This window comes from Sinocyclocheilus anshuiensis, unplaced genomic scaffold, assembly GCF_001515605.1.
Source record: "Sinocyclocheilus anshuiensis isolate Anshui unplaced genomic scaffold, SAMN03320099.WGS_v1.1 scaffold1069, whole genome shotgun sequence".
Classification (NCBI taxonomy): Eukaryota; Metazoa; Chordata; class Actinopteri; order Cypriniformes; family Cyprinidae; genus Sinocyclocheilus; species Sinocyclocheilus anshuiensis.
The window spans coordinates 293,306-301,965 of record NW_015557150.1 but is presented as its reverse complement, the minus strand read 5'-3'; positions in this window follow the sequence as shown (position 1 = coordinate 301,965).

The following is an 8,660-nucleotide window of genomic DNA, read 5'->3' as shown; positions in this document are numbered from 1 at the left end:
TTCTCGCAATTCTGACTTTTTTTTCTCAATTCTGACTTCTTTTTTCTTAATTCTGACTTTTCTCTCGCAATTCTGACTTTTTTTTTCTCGCAATTCTGACTTTTTTTCCTCGCAATTCTGACTTTTTTTTCTCGCAATTCTGACTTTTTTCTCTCGCAATTCAGACTTTTTTTTCTCGCAATTCAGACTTTTTTTCTCGCAATTCTGACTTTTTTTCTCGCAATTCTGACTTTTTCTCGCAATTCAGACCTTTTCTCGCAATTCAGACTTTTTTTCTCGCAATTCTGAGTTTTTTTCTCGCAATTCTGACTTTTTTTCTCGCAATTCGCACTTCTTTTTTCTCGCAATTCACACTTTTTTTTTCTCGCAATTCAGACTTTTTTTCTCGCAATTCTGACTTTTTTTCTCGCAATTCGCACTTCTTTTTTCTCGCAATTCGCAGTTTTTTTCTCGCAATTCTGACTTTTTTCTCGCAATTCAGATCTTTTCTCGCAATTCTCACTTTTTTTCTCGCAATTCTCACTTTTTTTTCTCGCAACTCTCACTTTTTTTTTATCGCAATTTTGATTTTTTTTTCTCGCAATTCTCACTTTTTTCTCGCAATTCAAGACAAACTTCATGTTGGCTTGAGAAAGCGTAGTCAGAAAGCGTGAAAGTCTGAAGGCCATGCAGTCTCTTAGACAGATCCATAGACTGTCATGTAGGGTGTTCTGGGTGGTTGATCTGTTATTTGTCTGTTATTGCTTTATTCTTGGATGACCAAAACACTGCATTCAAACATACTGCATATTTCATCTGCTCTGTTTATCATATAGTTGTTCTCTTGCACGCCTGCATTTTTCAGATGTGCAAGGTTCTTCGATTCACTGTCTGTGCATAAAAATGTAAATGATCAATTTTGATAAATCATTTGAAATGACTGTCAATTTATTGTAAATATATCAATAAATAAATAATACTGCACAATTTCTCACATTTTGCATGCAACCCCATTACCATAAGATGCTTTCCCCACAAAACAAACATTTGGGGAATTTCTACAGCATGACGGTGAATCAACATTAACTTTACATTCATTTATTTAGCAGATGCTTTTATCCAAAGCAACTTACTAATGAGAAACATCAAATATCTTGTTCCATGTTCTCAGACTTGACACAAAGTGCCATATTCCAAAATTATAATATTTTCTGCATTTTATTGGAAATACAAGTTAACCAATATCTACAAACCAGACAAGCAGCCTGCTACTGAATGACAGCTTTATTTAGGATAAGCCTGTAACACATTCTACCATTGCATATTTGATACATTTATATAATATTTGAGCATATTGTTCACTATAAGAAAATAATAATGCAAAATTTGCAAAACCCATAAAAGATGAACAGAAACGAATAGCTTATATAATATTCTAGATAACATTCATAATTTTATTATAAAGCATTTGTACAATTAAAAATGACGATTTAGTTTGACTTTCTGAGACTTTCACTTTCTTTTAAAATCACTGACCATTTAAGAGAATAATAAAAAGTGATGGTTTCGCCCAAATGTCGGAGCCTTACATCAAAAAAAGGTGCAATTCATTAACATTATTAAAGCATTTGTGTTTGAACAGCAGAGCATTCATTAACGCGCTACACCTTCATTGTTACTTTATCACCTAGAGTTCCTCTTTCACACCAGCGATGAATGCACACGCAAATGTGCAGCTCCTACAAGCTGATAATTAGCTGAGAATCCACAGACGAACTCTCTTCTGAAGATGCCTAATCCTACAGCTAAAAATACACGAGCTGAGCTCCATCAGAGATGCAGGAGAGGTCAGGTCTCCACCGATCAATCGGGCCGTCGGTGATCAGGTGTTAATTGAAGCTCTGGTGAAGTGTTTAGCGTGAGGCCAGAGCGGCAGGACCGTGACCTCTGCTGCGATCACAGCTGACTCCATCAATTGGTACACACTGTCAAACGAGCCAATTAGCATGCATGCGCAGATATTGCATTTAACCAGATTACCAGAGCGCCTCTAAAGCCCTGGCCACAGCACACCGCATGCAGACGCCGTCACTGAAGGACCATTTCAGAACCGTTCCAAACACTACTGAACACACACACAGGATTAGGGTGTGTTCACACTTGTAGTTCGGTTCGTTCGGTTCGTTTGGTTCATTTGGTCCGGACCAAAACGTAAAATGATACATTTGGTCCTGGTCCGCTTAGCGTTCACATTGGCATTTTTGACAGCGAACCTAAAGGCATAGTGATACGTTCACAACCTGATTGGTCGGCTTGAATGACATATATATCATGATGGAACTCACGAACACCACAAACAAAAGGTGCGTTAGACTTAAAGCGGCGCTGCAGGTGTATGATATCAAAGCATCTATTTACCAATCGGTCTGCTCAGCGCCGCTTTAAGTCGAACACATCTAATGCCGTCTGCTGGACTAAGTGCGCTTATTCTTGCGTGTACATATTTAATTTTATTATAAAAGGCACTTCACCTCATCGTTGCTCCACGTTTGCTCTCTGCTCATTTGGTTTTGGTTACATCGCGTCGTCAAATCATGTCGCATAGCGTCGCATCTTGTCATTACTTCCTGTTTTTGGTTCGTTTAGATGTATTTGGTCCGTGTTGCGTTCATATATCATTCGAACCGCACCAGAGTTCGTTTGGAAGCGGACCGAGACCCATCTTTTCAGCGGCCTCGGTCCGCTTGTTTGGTTCGCAGCAGGGTTCGGATGGCAGCGTTCACACTTACTCAAACAAACCGCACTAACAGAGCAATCGCACCAGGGTTCGTTTTAATCGAACCAAGCATGACGAGTGTGAACGCACCCTAGTCTTCATTCTGTTTTCACTGCGTAATCATATGACGTGCATTACAGTCTTATATTAGTCTTACTGAGATACAATTATAGCTTTTGTTAGTAGCTTGACTTCTTATATTCGAGTTTTTGTAATTTTGTGTTTTTGTCATTTTTTCACATTTTACTTTGAATCTGTTACATATAGTATTATACGTATTTCAAGCACTCAAGTTTTAGTAATTTTGTTGTGTTTTTTACGTCATTCTAAATGTTTTTTATTTCAGTTCTAGTTGTTTTGGAATATCAAGTTAAACTAGATGAAAATTAGTCATATTTTCAGTGAGTTTTTCTTTTTATATTTTCTATTCTATTGTAGTTTGTCATTTTGTTGTGATTTTGCCATTTAAATTTTTTTTATATATTTGTTTAGTTTCATTTCATGTTTTAGTTGATTTAATACATCAGGTTAAAGTAGATGAAAATGAGAAATGTTTCCAATTAATTTTTATTTTCATATTTTCATTTTTTAAGTTTTAGCAATCTTGTGTTTTTGACTTTTTATTTCAGTTTTATTTTTGTTTTTAGTATGTTAAACTAGATTAAATTGAGGAATGTTTCCAATTAAATTACATTTAAGTTTTTGTTTGTTTGTTTTTTTTGTCACTTTTATTAGTTTCTCTTAAATGTCTTTACAGTTTTTCATTCATTTTTATATTTAGCTGATGCTCTATAGAGTTCACTGCACTGGAGAAAATCATCACCAAACTCACATCACTTCCTGTTATTTCATGTTAAAGACAAAACAGTCTGTGCATATTTAGTCCAAACACATCCGGCCTGATTGATTCTCATGCAGCAGAACTAAACCGGAGGATCAGAACCTTTCTTAGAAACCTGGAGCTTTTCTTTCTTACCTGCGAGCGTTATTTGGGATCCGTCTATGCGCTGTGGCCTACAACAAACCAGCACTGCGTTCCAGTTATGAGCCATCAAGCAGCATCAGAGCTTCAGCAGCAGATCCGGCATCGGCCCGCGACAGAGCCGTAGCTGAGCATCTGAATATCAAAAGCCAGACCTCTCAGCTATTATAATATTTCAAAATAAAAAACAGGTGCGGCGCGATCAATTATTAAGAGGCTCGCTCAGGTTACCCTGCCAGGAGGATATCTGGGGAATGCTATTTACATAAAATTAACAGTTCAAAAGGAGGAGTTCACACACCAATCAAACTTGTTAATTGACTGTCAATGGTGTGTCCCTGAATATACAACACAACTACATTATTCATCCGCGCCGCTGACAAGGAAGACAGCCCAATTTGCATGGGCATCCAAAATCTGATCAACAACTACAATGGCCCATGCATTTTTAATAGAGCCGAGGGAGACGATTAATATTCAAAGGGGTCAAACTACGTCGTTTAACTCTTCAGGAAAGCGCAACTTTCAGACCCGGCTCCATGCATTCTCAAGCTTCACTTCATGGCTTAAACACATTGTTTCTCAGGAAACCCATGACGCACCAAAAGGTCAGGAGGCCTGAAGGAAACACGCGTGTAAATGCTCCTCCTGGTGGAGGTCTGCGAGTGAAATCTCAGAGGTCCTGGATCTTGTTTGTTTGTTTTATGAGCGCTGGCAGCGGAGGTGACCTTAAAGATGCGAGCTCCTGCCAGAAGACGGGCCGCGCCGGGGAAAGTGACCTGCTATTGACGAACAGTCAAACTCGGTGGCTCCGGTCAAGGACGCACCATCAGGTATGCTAATGCGCGCACATCCCAACTGGATCTTTATGCATAATTGATCCCGCTGAGGATCGGCTCACATATAGTGACACTCCAGAGCAACGCTTTATGCACACCTGTGTAATGATGCTGCTCAATCCTAACTTTGATGAACAGTTTCTCTTTACAATTCCAGACAATTTCCATAACTAATATGAGTGAAGGAAGAAATGACTGAGACTGTGATCAGATAAATAAGTTACTGGTCAAAGGTTTGGGGTCGGTAAGAGTCTCTTCTGCTCACTAAGGCTGCATTTATTTTATGAAAAATACAGTAAAAATTGTGAAATATTATTGGAGTTTAAAGTAGCTGTTTTCTATGTGAATCTCTGTTAAACTGTAATGTATTTCTGTGATGCGCAGCTGTATTTTCAGCATCATTACTCCAGTCTTCAGTGTCACATGATCTTCAGAAATCATTCTAATATGCTGATTTGCTGCTCAAGAAACATTTCTGATTATTATCAGTGTATTATCAATCATTTCTGTGGAAACTGTGATATATTTTATTTTTCAGGATTCACAGATGAATAGAAAGTTCAAAAGAACAGCATTTATTTGAAATAGAAATGTTTTGTAACATTATAAATATCCTTATAAAAGTATTTAAAAATGGAAGTTTTAATACTAAATATTACTAATAATACTAATAATATTACTAAAATTTGTATTTTATTACAAAATTAAGATGAACTTGATTTAATACTAAATTACAATAAACTTAATATTAAATTGAAATTAATCTAATAGTCAATTAAAAGTTAAATAATTACTAAATTACTAAATTAAAAGCATCAATTTATTTAATTTAAAAATATATACCGATCCCAAACTTCTGAATGGTAGTGCATGTATATCTAGAATGTGGCTATCGACCAATCGTGATCAAGCATTCCAGAGAGCTGAGTGCAGACGGCATTCGGCTTGCTTTAGTTTGTGAACTCGTTTAGCTCGTTTGCTGCCGATGAGAGATTCTCCTACACCTCAGAAACCAAAACATGAGATTCTAACATTTCTTTTTAATGAGATCTCTCTCAAAAAAGCTCTGTAATGTATTGATAAGATGTGCTCATTCTCATTAAGGTAACCAAACTGATAAATAAAAACAAAGATATATTTTTGAGCAAATTATTTATATATTGGTATTATTTATGTATTAAAATATTGCATTACAAATACTTACCTGTATTAAATTAGACTAGAATCTAACAGGAATCTTTAATGAAAATAATAAAACAATTTACAAAAAAAAAAAAAAAAAAATAGTGATTTTTTTTGTTCGTTTGTTGCTTTTTGGTTAATTGGCATGAAAATAATGTCACAATGATAAAATGAGATCTAATTGTGGCACATTAATTTACGTTTTTATAAAGAAAATTAATTTTATTTTAGGACCGCTAAACTGTTTTTGCATTGTGACATTTTAATGACAATTAAACACATTTTACTCTTGAACCTCTCTGATGTAATGATTAAAACATATTTATCATTCTCATTTACGTAAAGCAAAAAATAACATATATTCAGATAGCAAATTATTAAGCTATAATTTTCAGAAAATATAAAATTCAAAATATTAACAAAAACTACAGCAGTATGTCAATGATACTGAAATAATCCCACACTAAGAGTGTTATTGCTATGTTATTAGTTTGAGAACAGACATGTTCAGCACACATTTGATCATACGTGACCCTGGAGCACAAAACCAGTCATAAGGGTCAATTTTGTGAAATTGAGATTTATACATCACCTGAAAGCTGAATAAATAATCTTTCCATTGATGTATGGTTTGTTAGGATAGGACAATATTTGGCTGAGATACAACTATTTGAAAATCTGGAATCTGAGGGTGCAAAAAAATCTAAATATTGAGAAAATCATCTTTAAAGTTGTTCAAATGAAGTTCTTAGCAATGCATATTACTAATCAAAAATTAAGTTTTGATATATTTACGGTAGGAAATGTACAAAATATCTTCATGGAACATGATCTTTACTTAATATCCTAATGATAAGTAATTTTAACCCATACAATGTATTGTTGGCTATTGCTACAAATATACCCCAGCGACTTAACGCTGCTTTTGTGCTGCAGGGTCACATATCTAAACATGAGACGATCAGAGAGCGTTCTGTCAGCGAGGAAGAGGAGGGAAAGGCATGGCTCTCGACCTCTGCGTCTGTGACAGATTGGTTGTGAGGCTTTTTCGACTGATGCACATCCCACAAAACCCCGCGACCTGCCCGCGGGACACGCCAGGCCCCGCCACGCGCCGCTCGATCAAACAGCGTCTTTCCAGGACAATGCAAATGATGACAAACTCCATCATCCCGCATTATGCGCTCTCCCGCTAATCTGCCTAATGCCAGGGAAGGCCGAGGGGCGTGACGTGTGACTGGATGCCGCTCTGGTCTGGTTTGTGAGGGTCTGAGTCTCATCACACGAGCGCAGCTTCAGGTCCCGCTCAAGAGAGGGCAGTATGACTTCATGAAACACCACAGCACCTCATCATCAAATATCAAGCACTCTTATTACGTTCACTGGGTCTTACGTCTGTGTTGGATTTGACGATGCAGCTCAAACAGAGTTTCATTGCAGTAGATGAGGTTCTGGACTGTCTTCAGGTCCAGGTTAACATTTCCCTCATTTATTTGATTATTTTATAGTACACATTTTTATGAAATGCTAGTTGCATGTGGATGGATTATCATAGGCACCCGTCAAGTCATGCACATATATTTTAATAAAGAAAATTAATTATATTATATTATAGTCTGATTTGAAAAAAAAAATATATATATATATATTATTGAGCAAATTATCTCTATATCATGGCATTATTTAATTTATTTAGATTTAAATGTAAAAAAAAATGGATTAAAAATATTTACTGTATTTCATTAACGAGAATCTAAAAGGAATCTTTAATGAAAATAATTATAAATAATAGTGATGATTGATTTTTTTCTGTTAATTGGCATGAAAATAATGTCACGGTGATAAAACAGGATCTAAATGTGGCACATTAAGTTAAGTTTTCATAAAGAAAATTAATTATATTTTAGGACCATTGGAATTTTTTTCATTGTGACATTTTGATGACAATTAAACATTTTCCCCTAAATCTGCCTAATGCAATTAAAAAAAGAATAAAACATGATATATTATTTAGAAAGCAAATTATTAAGATATCATGGTATTAGTTTATTTATTATTTATAAATGTAAAAAATAAAAATTTACTACAAAAACTACTGTATTACATTAATACAAATCTAATAGGAATCTTTAATGAAAATAATAATACAATTTACAAAAAAAAAAAAAAAAACAGCGATGAGGATCTTTTTGCATTTCAGTGAATTGGCATGAAAATAATAATGATAAAACTGGGAAAATTAAAAAAAAAAAAAAGATAACGGGATGTAAATCTTAAGGGGTCTAAAACAGGCTTCATTACGCAAAACATAACACATTTTTTCTTGTAAATCTGTGAAGCAGGCATGTTTTTGTGAGAATCGTGCAGACACTACAGAAACTGAAATATGAATAATGAATCTGCATAAAAGTAAAGATGCTGCAGCTTAGTCTATTATTCATCTATAACACTCATCTATCTGAGGAACGGTTGAAAACGACAACGGCTAGTGAAAAATGAACGAGGCCCTCGATGAGAGATGAACGACTACACGAGTTAATCTCAATGAGCCGCTGTGTTCAGCTCGGACAGCTCTGACCCGCGGCTCTCGTCTGCGTGTCAGTGTCTGTCCCGTCAAACACCGGCGTACAGGAACACACCCTCGTCATCACAGCAATGGGTCACGCGGCTCTGGACCAGATGAAACCGGACAGCGCTCGCTGGTCTTCAGATATAACACTTAATATTCAGTTTTTACATGTGCATCCTCCATCTGCAGCATGCAACTCAAAATCTGTGTTTCTCCAGAGATACTGTGTTGTTTTCAGTATTTTAGAGCGCATGATCCCGTCACACACTCCTGCTATGCAGAACATAATCAGATATTCTTTACATAGCATGCCATTATTTAATGTATTCTGAT